The sequence below is a fragment of the Phalacrocorax aristotelis genome, chromosome 16, assembly GCF_949628215.1.
Source record: "Phalacrocorax aristotelis chromosome 16, bGulAri2.1, whole genome shotgun sequence".
Taxonomy (NCBI): Eukaryota; Metazoa; Chordata; class Aves; order Suliformes; family Phalacrocoracidae; genus Phalacrocorax; species Phalacrocorax aristotelis.
Genome location: NC_134291.1, coordinates 307,299 through 320,483, shown reverse-complemented (window position 1 = coordinate 320,483; position 13,185 = coordinate 307,299). Strand labels below are relative to the sequence as shown.

General features: G+C 40.2%; 2 long non-coding RNA genes across 3 annotated transcripts; both read right to left on the bottom strand.

Annotated features, from left to right (window-relative positions):
* Positions 1–495: 495 nt before the first annotated feature.
* LOC142065281 (uncharacterized) lies at positions 496–3,337 on the bottom strand. 2 transcript variants are annotated; one of them, XR_012663336.1, is made up of 5 exons: positions 3,220–3,337; positions 3,036–3,092; positions 1,677–1,823; positions 815–934; positions 496–575 (listed from the first exon to the last, which is right to left on the bottom strand). It is a non-coding gene; the product is annotated as an uncharacterized LOC142065281 (long non-coding RNA). The 2 variants fall into 2 exon arrangements; XR_012663335.1 differs by lacking the exon at positions 496–575 and having other exon boundaries at positions 751–934.
* Positions 3,338–6,262: 2,925 nt separating this feature from the next.
* Positions 6,263–10,639, bottom strand: LOC142065275 (uncharacterized). Its single transcript, XR_012663332.1, has 3 exons — positions 10,356–10,639; positions 7,494–7,602; positions 6,263–6,413 (listed from the first exon to the last, which is right to left on the bottom strand). It is a non-coding gene; the product is annotated as an uncharacterized LOC142065275 (long non-coding RNA).
* Between the last annotated feature and the right edge of the window lie 2,546 nt (positions 10,640–13,185).

Below are 13,185 nucleotides of genomic sequence, written 5' to 3'. Positions count from 1 at the left end.
ACAGCCTGTAACATTGAATTTCCAACTACAAAGGGTAGCTTTGGAGTAGTGACGTCTTTTGTTCAACTTTTAGGTTCAGCTGTAATGTAAGGTATAGAGGCTTATTCCAAGTGTTTCAAAGAATGGTGTGATAAAGAAAGCAGGATTCTTACTGAGTACTGGTAAAACTGGTTAGTAACCCCTGAGAGAAACTGGCACACTTGGCAGAACTTTTACACTTAGCATGAGATGAACGTTCATTGCCTGGTTCAGCTGTAGTGCTGCCATACAGTTGGCAAGCTGCAGATGCTGGACTAAAAGAATTTCATGATTCTGTAAAAATTTCTCCAAACACTTCTATGAGAAATAACACATTTTAAAACATATATGATGATACTGCTTCTTCTCTTGGCAAAGAGGGGAATAAGATTTTTTTCTTGCCCACACTTACTTGTTTGGCATCTGTGAAAGGCAGCTTCAGGAAGTCTTCCACTAGTCCCATCCTCTGACAGATGTCATACATGTCTTTTAATAGCTCTTCCACCTTTAACTTAGTGGTGTGTTCCTGCAGCAGACCTCAAGCCTCCACCATGCACCTGTAATTCATTTTTTGAGACATAAAGGCATATTAATAGTATCACCAAAAAGATGCCCCACAAATGTCGTATTCAAAGTTTAAAGGAAATTTAGGGGATTGTGATTTCTAGTGTTTGTTCTCCACCTCTCACAGTATTTGGATGCCAAAATGGTGGCATATATTTCTTTACCTATTGGACAACAGCACAGTGAGGAAAAGCTGCACTTCGCTACAGCTTGAGAACGATAGCTTCATAACCTGTGTGTATCTGAGGGCTCGCCTATGCTCTCCTTGGCACATGAGGGACTGAAGAATTCTCACGTCTTGCCACGACACAGGTTTGATTGCAGCTGGTTCAACAAGCAGGGCCAGGGAGTTCTGCAGAAGGTAGAGATCAGGTTTATTAAAATATATAGACACACACACAAAACTATTCAAAAGTGTCTTCAGTAAGGGTGAATGTCTGTTAAATAAACTTAGATGATGACTAATGAAGGACTTGATACAGGACAGGTAAATATAAATTCTGAAGTATCTGCAGAAAAAAAAATTCAGAGAGCCGTACAGAACAAAGGGAGTCTTTTGAAAAGAGTGATTCTCACTTTTCTAGGATCACCAAATCTCCATATGCAAACATCACCTTTTATAAATACAAGTTATTCTCCCAGGCAAACATGTTATATTGACATCGTGACAGGCAACAAACAACCTTTAGCATCAGAAGGAACATGAATTAGATTGAAAAGTCACTTTTGCGGTCTTCTGCCTCAAATCTTGCTGCCAGGATGGTAGTTTAATATTTAAAGTACCCAAACCACTGCTTTTGAGAAAGTGCTCGACTGCTCTGCTGAAAACAACCTGAACAGATGGCTTTGGCAATTCATGTGTCAAGCATTATTAATGTTGACTTCTTCATTGTCTTAATCCATTTCCTGTCAACGTAATTAAAACCAAATTGCAGATCATCACGTATTGCTGAAGGTGCTGCTGAAGCAGGATTACAAAAAAAGCTTCCAATGTTTTATCACCATTATTAGCTAAGCACCGATTTTTTGAAGTCATTTTATAGATCATAGCGTTGTACTGCAATGTATGCCTAACTAAACTGGAACATACTTACTTCATAGTCCTTGTGGTCTAGAAGCCAAAAACCTTGAATAAACTTAACAAGACTCCAAGGGATGGCAAAGGCAGCTGTGAAGGAGTCGACTGAAGTTTCTGTTTTATTTGGAAAGGAATGTATGATGTCTAGCAGCAAGTAAATTGTCTGATATCAGGTATCTAATTAAGGCTAATAAATTTGCAAGACGAACAATTTATCACATGAAATAATATTACTATTATTAATATAATATTAATAAATAATAAAGTGAAATAAGAATATAATAGTGGTAGGACGCAGAAAATACTCATGTACTAGTCTTGCCATTTTATGCTGTTGCAACCTGAAGATAGTCAGATCCTAACAACAAAATTGCATTCTGAATAAATAACCAGAAAGACAGACTCTTTGATTTCTCTAAGGAATTCAGAAAGGTTACCTTTCGCTATTTAAATAGTTCTGTTGGAAACTCAGGCTCCCTCTTTAGTCAGTGGAGCCACCAGCTGGACATTCAAAACACGTGAACAGCCAATGCTTGATTATTAAAGCAAACAAATTCTACAGTTGGTTTTTCCTCTCCTTTCCAGTGAATACAAAACAATTGAAATTAGGGCGTCCTTACAACACAGCTTAGCTCTGAATGATTAAAACTGGATTTAAACCAGTATGTGGATCACTCATCAGCAGTGTCCCCTTCTCTTTCTGACAGCTGGTTTTGGGAGATGTATGCTAATCAGAGAGCTCCGGGGTGCAACAGCTTTTCAAACCCTTGCTCTCTAGGCTCCCCTCTCGGGTCAGGCAACAAACAACCAAAGTAGCACAGGGTATTTCGGCAGCTTAAAAAGCAAGTTTCTGCCCAATTACTTTTCTCTTCTCTCTGTTTATTATTCTGTGTGCCTGCACTTTTAAGAGAACAAATGCAAGCCCTCTTAGCTGTCCTGGAAAATGGATGATTTCAGCAAAATCAAGTACTGGTAAACCACTGTTAGAAATCCTTTTGCTCTGAAGCAGCACATTTTAGTGCATCGCTCTAGGAAGCAGCTGTTTGCTACAGGTATGGGTGCTTCAAAAATGAAAAACAGTTTACATTTTGAGAAAATCTAAGGGAGCTTTCTACCTTTAACATTGCTTAGTAAACCTGTTCTCTCGTATCAGAAGAGACTTTGCAACAAAACATTTTAAAAATTCCTAAAAAATCTACAGTACAAAGAAATAAAACAATGCTTCTGTCTATGACTTAATTCTTAACTAAACGTGTTCACCTGCAGTGTGTTTGAAGCATAAATTAGAAAATGTATGGAACACGTAGGTGACAGACATTTCAGAACACCGATGCGCGTATACTGAAGGTGTAATAGAAATAACTCAAAGGGATACAATTGCATGTTTGTAGATTTCTTCAACGCCTTCTAGCAAATAGAGCTCCAGCAGTGCCTGAAATGAAAAGGTAAAAGTTTTTTAAAAACTCCTCCCTTTGAGAAATCATTGGCTTTGGGGAGGGCTGGGGCTGGTGCTGGGGTTTGTGGTGGTTGTTGTTGCCTTCAGCGAACACAACACTCACACGTAAACTAGGAGGTGGATATTTCCCAGTTCCTCCTTCCTCTCTCCGCCACAACTTCTCAGCCTGGTCTCCTAACTGGGAAACCATCCCATCGACCGTCAGGCAGTCAGAATCCCATTTTCCTCAGGAACAAAACGTAGCAAGGATTTGGACAGAGGAAAACACTAATTCCACCCTCTCAGTGTCACAGATTTCCTCCAGCCAAAACAAAACGAAATGAAACAAAACGAAACCAAACAAAATGCTCACGAGTCCAAGAAAGTAACAAACATACAAAGGCACAATCATGACTTGGAGTAGACTTGAAAGAAATTTCTGAGTCAGATGAAAGGTGTTCATTAGATCATTATGAATTATTAAAGGAGTTCTTGTGCTTGGCGGTTGCCAGAGGTAATTTTTGCATGTTTTAAGAGACCAGCCTACAGCAAGAACTTGATTGCCTAAAACAGATGTTTTTGGACCTGCTATTACAAATATTATTACCCTTTGTATTAATTACCTGATTTAGCAAGTTTTGGGTGTGGGCATGGCAGTTACAGTTCGACGCTGAAAAAAAAACCCGTTTGTGATTTTTTCATTTATTTGGCTTCTCTGTTCAGTGTCTTCTTTCCTACTTCTCAGGCATCGAGCAAAATGCCTGGGAAGCGTGGAACATTATGTACACAGGAGTGCCACGTTGGCTATAATTCTTAGTATCGTAATATTCTTCTGGGTATTGAATCATTTTGATGTGCAGGAATTTGCATGCATAACTCCTTACACATGATGTTGAGAATATACCCCTAAATTTTAGTGACAGATGGATGGCTCAGATTGATCCAATTTGCATGATGATGATGTGCTAATTTGAATAAAATGCATCATGCATGATGCAGAAAGGGTATGTTATATTTGTTGCTGGAGAGGAAATAGTCACATGGATGGTATCTCAAATACATTTCTTATACAGGAGTATGCTTTGTGAGGTGAAAATCTGCAGGAATGACAACACGTTGGTATGTAAGAGTTGTGTTAATAACCCGTTCACAGTCCTTATGTGTATCTTGGATGGGTAAACCCTTTGCCTCAGTTTCTTTATTTGCAAAAAATATATCTAATTATTCAGTTAGACTTAATAACAGAGTGCAAATGCAAACCAACGTTAAATACCTTGCCATTAAACAAAACGCAGCCTAAGGGGTTTTGATACTGATAAAATGGATAAATCACGTCATCCAAAGTTTAGTATATTTCTAGCTGAATTTATTTAATTTCTGGATAGATTTTTGGAGCTTTGTGTAGCTAGGGAAGCGCACCACTGGCATGAAGATTTATTGCATCGCTTAACTCTTAAATGTCTGGCAGCGTAGTAAAGTCCACAGAGGGGAAAGAAGCGTAGCCAGCCCATTGGGAGGAGCTGAGGTGCCCACCCGGTGCGTGGGAGACCCGTGCGCTGTGACTTTTGCCATTCCCCCGAGTCCCCAACGAGCACCCTGCCCACGCCCCACTGATACCCTTGGAGCTCTCCTACGTCCCAGGTTAACCCCAGTCTCCCAGGTGTCACATGGATGTCAACCACCACTCCATTTTATTTTGTTCTAAGGAGAGAAAAGCAAAATTTCCACTTTCTGCACAAGTGGGCAAGGTGCTGCAGGTCCGTACAGAAAATTTGTCATAACGCTCTGATTCCTTGGACAGGATTAGAGCTGACTCCTTTTGTCATGACTGGTGCTTGTGATCTGGCAACAAAAGCTCTTTTGTACTTAGGCTGTGTTAGAAGTTTGTTGGGCCACGGTTGCAAACGTGTAGGTCAGGGAATAAAGCTAACCGTGCAATAGCTGTGCACCCATCAGAAGCGCCTGTTAACACCACCTGGAACATCAATGAAGTGTAAAATTGAGGACGTGGATGTTTGTAAATTGAGAGGTCACGGAAGTTTTTGTAGCGACAGCTTTTATTCTCCTGTCCTTCTCTTGTAGGTGACAAGGGAGCGGTAAAATATGTTTAAGCAATAAGAGCAAAGATAAATAAGTAGTAAACATGAAGTGGAAATAATTTTATAAAAAATACTGAAATAGAAATACAATTAGATGTTGGGATGTGTCTACCTTAGATGACTTATAAGTGGTGATCTAGAAGCAACCTTTTTGAATCCTAATGCATTATACGTGCTTAGGTTTCTCCTTTTCTAATTTCAATTAAAGCTTGTGTTAATCTGAAAGATTATTATTATTACATTGTGCTTCGATGTTACATCAAAAATATGGTAACACTGCACATTTCACTAATGTGCCTTCTCAAATAGGAGTTGTATTTTGTCATATGGTGTTTTCTGTCAGGAAATAGTAGGTTTCAACAGATGAACAAAATGTTTTAAAATGTTTGCTTAAAAGAAATCCCAACAGAGGTAAAAAAATATACACATAAGGAGCCCATTTCAAGTTACTGAAATGCAGACAGGAGGGAAAAAAATCCTATGGGAAATCTACTTTTCAGGTATTCATGAATAGTATCTCAGCTTCTGAAATGGTTAGTAACATTGGTTTCCCATTGCAAAGATGTGAATCACAGCCCTGTTTCTGTTGACAAATGGAAATGATATGCTGATGATATCAGCCTTTCTTTCCTTTGCTCAGCTATGGAAATCAGATCTGTCATACCTGCCGGTATGGACAAGTGATTACAGCACAAGTGTGGGATGTGGTGTATTTTCTGAGCTGTGGGGAACATTGTGCCACTACTTACAGTCTAGTGTTTCCTAACTTTGCTGATCACAGGGGAAATATTTTTTCATGGGGAAAAAAATGAAAAGCCGTTTGTCTTCAACTGACTTGGCATAGTGAAGTTGGCAGGATCAGACATTTTTGCCTCACCAAGGAAGATGTTTTAGGCTGAATTGGAAAGAGTGAAGGTTAATGCTTGGAAGCAAAAGGAAATGCAGCAGCGGATTTGGTTTGATCTTCATTTGTGTAACATGTTTGTTTGGTCCTCAGAAGTTGTTCTGTTCAGATTGAATGATTTTGTGCTGAAATAGACAGGCTATTTCATACGCGGGCTTGATGGGTCCAGAAGGAGGAGAAAGGAGTAATGTTTTCTGAGAGTGTATTTCCCAGTGGAAGAGCACTTCTGGTCCTGCTTAAATCCATGAGACTTGACTTGGTGTGGCAGGAATCATGTTCTTGAGTTGTACGGGCTGCCCAGTGCACTTAGTCTGCCTTTCACCAAGTTGGAGAGGAGGAACTCCATTTAGTAATACTTGCAGCAGGCAAAGGTATAATTTTAATTGTGATTTCTTTGAGAATAAACAGCTAATTTCAAAAATTAATCAGAACCTATGATCATTCTTCCAACCTTTGAAAATCTTGGGACTAAATGAAAGATAGTCTGCATGTTAACATCTGTTTTCTGGAAGCCAGTGTTATCACTTACTGAGCAAATTGGTTTGGTCAGGATGTGTAACTTATGTAAAGAGACACAAAATAAGGAAAATAAATATATTTGAACTGGTGATACTCTTAACCTAAATAATTAATGTGTCAGTTTTGAGGAACTGTGGTGGGAAGTGTCAGTAAAACCAAGCATCTCAGTAGAGCCCAGCAGATATTCATACCAAACACATGACTTTTCCTAGGATTAATTGTTTTATTTCCCTTTTGTTTAAGTATTAGACCTATTGTTTGATATGTTGTACAATTAAGATAAAAAGGAAGACAAATATTCAATGTTCAGGTAACATATGAATGTTGTCCTCTATTCTAGTGAGTAGAGAATGAATTTTATATTAGTAACATGCATGTCTCCATTCTCAGGATCCGGTATGATGGTTCTCTAAGTAGCCTGATCCAAACCAGAAAAAAACAGCTTAGCCTAACTCCTGAAGTAATTTCACATTATTCTCAAATTATCCGTAACCTTATAATCCCTGCTTTATGACTGCTGTGCACAATTACTGGTGTAGCTGTGAAGTCTGTTTCATTCCTTCATTTCAATTCAACAATGAAAAAATTTAAATTGTATGATTAATCAAGATACATTACCCAATCTATTTTGTTGTTATATGCTGCTTTACTGGCAGCTTAATGAGTGTTGTTAAGCATTTGCTTAAGTTATCCGATCAAAGCGTCTCTTGTTAGATTTTCAGCATCAGTGCTGTGCCAATATCTGGTCAAGCACTAATGCTTTGCTGTTTGAACTAGCAACAGAACTGCAACAGATGTTTATTTTCCTTTAACTGCCAAGTGCATGGAGAAGGGCTGAACTTATTAACTAAATGGTTTAAGTATAAGTTAACTCACCTACAAAGCGGTTTGGGTTCTTCTCAGGTCTTTCAGATTTGAATGCAAACAAGATGTTCTCTTGCACTTGAAAGGCAGGCTGGTGGGTAGATACGGCACGGTCAGATGCCTGGAGGAACAGGAATTATCCCCCTAGTATTGTTTTGCACAGGCTGTTTTCTAACATCATAGAAAACGAAATCTGTTCTCATTATATTTTTGTCACTACAATTTGAAACACTCATCTCATGCGCTTCTCCACATAAAACCATCAAGCATTTTAAAATGTTAGTCTTAAAAGGGATAATTTGATATAACCTATTTGTGGTTTCTTTGAAAATTAACTATCGTTGGGTTCTGTAGATTGCTTGTATTGTTTGCTTTGGCAAGTGCCTTATACCGAGCCTACAGCTAATAATACCACTTTTAGTTCTTCATCCTGTTACAAGGAGTTTTTCTGATATTGACCTAAATCTGCATCCTTTCCAGGTGGTGAAAATTGCCTTCTGCTCCCTGTTTGTCTCCCTCACTAGAGACCTGAGATTTTGAGTTTGGTAAATTTGCATATTGCTCTTTTATTCCTTTGACATTTGATGGCTTGATCACCTTTTGGATAGAGGAGGAACATGCAAATTCTATGAAAGTATTTGCTATTCTGCTAGGTAGGCCCTTACAAACACCCGATCTCCTGTGCTTTCCCCACCAGGGCATGATTCTAAGCAAGCACGTGGGGTACTCTCTGTGTTTTCTGTGCTGAAATAGACTTGTGGTTTCTGTCAAGGAAAATGCTATACATTGATGCTGTTATGTATCTGAACATCAAACTCTCATCAGCTGTCTCTTCTGTTGCAATTTTTTTTTTAAGGAAAGGAGAAAAGATACTGCAAATCATGCTAAAAAGGGTTTCCATTTTCTTTCTGCTATTATGTCTCTGGCAGAGTGTTTCTGCTGTCCGCTTTGTATACATGCTTTTGGGCATATCCTGTCACATGAAATGTTAACATTTGGTAGAGTGTTGTAAATTTAATCTGGTTTTCACATGGGATGTGGAAATTAATAGGGAAATATATCTGTGTTTACCTAAAACGTTTTAGCATCAAATAACAAAGGTCTACTGATAGGGGAAATGCAGGGCAAATTCAATAAGAAATGCAGAAGGGTAGGATAAGGATTTGAAAACATTCTCATGTTGCACAATGCTGTGTTAAATCCTATTTCATAATGAAAGAGTAATGCAATGATAGCTGCAGTTGATGTCCCACAAGGTAGGCGATTTAGAAGCAAGTACTAGCAAGGCTGTCTTGTCAATACTATTTCATCCTACTGCCAGTTCTGAGGAGAAAATATAAGCCAGGTTAGGGTGTATGTACGATTGGTATTTGGCAAACGAATATTTTGCTGGTTTTAGCTGGGAGACAGTTAATGTTCTTCCCTGAAGCTGGTGCAGTGCTGTGCTTTGGACTTAGTATTAAAACAATGCTGATAACACACCGATGTTTTGGTTGTTGCTGGGCCGTGCTTGTACTAGTCAAGGGCTTTTCCAGCTTCCCAGGCTCTGCTGGGAGCACAGGCAGCCAGGAGGGGAGGGGGCACAGCTAAGAGAGCAGATTCAAACTGGCCAGAGGGACATTCCATATCATGTAACGTCATGCCCAGTAGGTTAACTGGGAGGATCTGGCCGGGGGAGGGAAGGGGCAATCATGGCTCGGGGACCAGCAGCGTCAGTTGGCGGGTGGCGAGTGGTTGTGTCATTTGTGTTTCTGGGTTTTTTTCCCCTTATTATTATCATTATTATTTTATTTTAATTATTAAACTGTTCTTATCTCAACCCACAAGTTTTTTTCCTTTTGCTTTTGCTCTTCCGATTCTCTCCCCCGTCCCACAGGGGTGGGGGGAGTGAGCGAGTGGCTGCGTGGTGTTTAGTTGCCGACTGGGGCTGAACCACGACACAGGTATAACTCTTCTTCTGTTACTTGCTGCCAAGCTTACAGTCCTTTCATTTCTGGATTTGATAGAACTGCTGTAGGAAATAACAGATCGGCTATGATGTTATATTCCAATTTTACGCTTCGTTTTCTCTGTCCATTACAATGACTGCAGTTGTTGTTTATGGGCATCCTAAGGATGCATAGGTAGGAAAGGTGAAGATAAGCAGTACAACAGGGACAAATGAGAACTTAACTCCATCACATGCTGCTTTTCTGATTTAAACAGAGAAATAAAACAAGAATTGCAAGCAATATCATTTTAGTTACTTCAATTGTTCTTCCCCTGTAAAATGTCTTTATCCCTTTTCTTCTCCCAGCCAGTTCCATTTCTTTACTGAGGATCAGATTTGAGCTTTGCGAACGCCTAAATCTTCCTTCTTGAGTCTTCAAATGTTTTCTTGTAGCTGTAAGTGTCTGTTCAGATACACACTCAGGCAGAGAGCGTTATGAAACTGAAACTCCTTCATAAAGTGAAATTAAACTGTTTTGTGAAAATGCTTGGAATGATCATGGTCCACTTGGATCCAAGCTGGGAACGAAACTGCACATTATTGGCAGTGCTCTCTTGCTCTTTTTATTTGCTTTGTTTGATTTAGTCTTTTGTTCCATTTATTTGTGTTTGGTTATACTGAACTGTGCCATAAAAGAGAAAATGAGTTTCAATATTGAGCAGCTATGTTTCTGGCAGTCAGAACTACAGCAACATAATGAGAATCTCGTATATTATGTAATACCTTTGATTTCACATGTTCCCCCAGTGCTTTAGTAACTTAAACTTTAGAATAGGGTTGGTTCGGCTCCTCCTGGATAAAGCTTCCACTAGGACTGAATAAATAATATCCTTACAGGTTTAAGACAAAAAAGGAAAGCATATATTATTCAGATGGGAACTTACCAGGGAATTTAGAGGAGAAAGGGAATTTATTTCCTTATTTAAAATTCAAGTAAGATGTTGCTCTCAGCGCACACACTCTGAAAATGCCACAGACAGTTTTTAGCGATCATGGAAGCGCACGTTCTCATGGGATGTCTTTCCCAGCAACTGCGCAGAGCACCCATCCCAGCTGTGGGGCACCCAGCTGCTTGGCACCGGGGAGCAGGGAGGACTGCAGCCTGGCTACCTTGTGCTTCTGTTCAGTCCTTTAAAAGAGTGATATAAAAACCTAGTTGAGCATCAACTTCAAAGTAGAGATGTGCAAGCTGATACAGGTTGGGCTGAGAAGCGTAATAGCCGCAAAAAGGCGATGTATTACAGAAAGTGCTAATACTTAAGTATACAGAGGAGATTCCAACCTAAAATTAGGCTGAATTATAAAAGAATAGCAAATCTTTCTAAAGCTTCACATAGTTTATTTTTCAATTTCTGACTCTTTCAGAACTGGAGACTGTACAACAGCCAGATCCCCAGCTTGACCTGCTATTATTTCCTTAAGAGCATTCTATTTGAACACAGCATCCTTCAACCATTCAACAGAAGACCTTGAACTCTGCTCCTTCTCATAGCAGGGGTTATGCTGAGAACACTTTTAATAACACTTCTTTTCATCTAGGGATGCTTCTGGAATATATATGCTACTAGTTTCCTTGGAGACTGACATGCAGTCAGCACAATGGCTTTATAGCACCTGTAAATCAAACTTCAAAAGAAGGGACTGTCCTTGTTAGTGGAAATGGCAGGCATGGTGGTGAAAGAAGAGTGTTTTGCTTTCTACTTGTCTTCCAGAGGATGAGATGGCAGTGGTCCCATATAGAGGTGGAGGTCTAGGGACTGTGAGATGGCGTCAGATGGTGAAGGCTGGCCAAACTGTCTGTGTAGCAGAGTTCAGACTGCCCAGAGATTTTATCAAAACATAGCACAGGGCCTCATTTAATTTGTGGACTACAAGGCCTTGTTTTGCAAATGGTTTTGTGGATGCAGCAGTTACAGAGTAACTACTGTCTAGATATGAAAAGATATTTTAGTAATTCTAATCAGCTCGAGCATCCCTTTAGCAATTTCTTTCATGCTATCACAGATCTTGCAGTCTTCCGAAGTCCCTTGTATCTAGCCTTCCTGCGTGAAGAGATAAGGCCCATTCACTGTGAGGAGAGGAGTTTGGATCTGTTTTCTGCAACCCAAACGCTTTCCAGCATGGTTAAGGGGTATGTCCTGATGGTTTCCTATTCCTTTCCCTTATGTCGATGTTTTAAAATGTTATGAGTTTTGGCAGTTAAAAATCTGGTCAACATTTAGCTTCCCAGATTTGCTCTCACACAGAAACAAAATTAAAGGATATATTTGCTTTTAGATTAGCTACAGATTCCAAAAGGCTGAAAATAAATAATTGGAGCCTCAACTGGGGAAGAGATGAGGTACTACAGGTGAGGGGAAAAGGCTTCCCATTGGGACAGACACATGGGAATTCAGTCTAACAACACTTGGTCAAATAACAATAATATATATAATCCTTACTATTCCCGCTTTAGAACCAGTGCTGTTCCTGCCGATGTCAACGTGCAAATTTCCTGTGACTTCACTCTGAGGGACAAGTTCTCTAGAGCAAATCCACAGCTAAAAATTGCCAGCTGTAGGTACAAACAATTTCACAAACATAACAAATGCCCTTCACAGTCTGTACAGATTCTGAGACCATGGTGCTCAAATGTTTGATCAGGTAGTGCTGGGGCTGCTCGTTGGCTGAGCCTGCTGACCGAGGAGGAGGTCCTTTTGACTGCTTACCCCTTGCTTTGTGAGGGAGGTGGGCAAGGGAACCCACACAGTGAGAGTAAATGGTTATTCCGTTTTATCATGGCCCTTCCAAGTGAAAATAGAGGGACGCAGTCACCTACTGTGTGATTTTATAATCCTTAGCTTCCGAACCTGGTACATTACCACCTACAACAATGAGCAAAGCTACAGTTGGATGAGATTTGATCAGATCTGATGTGTAGCCATAGGGCAGTCCTAATTCTTGTGTTGTTTCCTGCAGCCTTCCATGCTGTTAGGACAGAGCCATCTTTTCTGCCCTGCTCTCCTACCTCTATCAGCCACTGCCGAAAGGCTTCTAGGATTTATGCAGAAGGAATTAGTTTCATCCAGTAAAAGGCTTTATCAAGCCTGTGTGATGAAGTTGCATATCTGCAAGTGAGTTAATCCTCACTTTGCACTTCCTCCAGCACATGGCAGTTTTCAAAATGCCTCGGTCTAGTTCATGTTGTCACTGAGTGGGTGCAGGTATCAGATCTTTTGTTAGCAGGTCACCTTTGTCTCAATTCCGAGCCTAGCAACTGTTCGGCCAGAGTGTTTTGGCCTACAATGCTATCCAAATAGCAGTGCTTCCCACGAATTACGCGAAGTGCATCGTAATTTGTAATGTACTGCGAAAGACCATCCAGGTCTCTCTTCTACATAGAGGACTATGTAGAGCCAGTCTACCAACACATACTCTACAACACCTCTTCTAACATGGTTTGGGGACATCTGGACACAGATCACGTAGCAGATGTACATCTGAGTGCTTGGAGACCCTTTAATGCCCTTTCGATGAAAGCAGCACGGAGAAGATCCTGGACCCCAGAAAGCCTCAAATACCCTGTACCCTTCTTGCAGCCCAAAAATGAGGCAATAGCAGAAGGTAGCCTGTAAGTCAGATGAATTGTTTCTCTGATTTCCGCATGCTTAGCGGCAGCCATTCCAGCTTCACAGAAACAACACGGGAAGCTCAGCTCAGCCTCTACCGAACCAC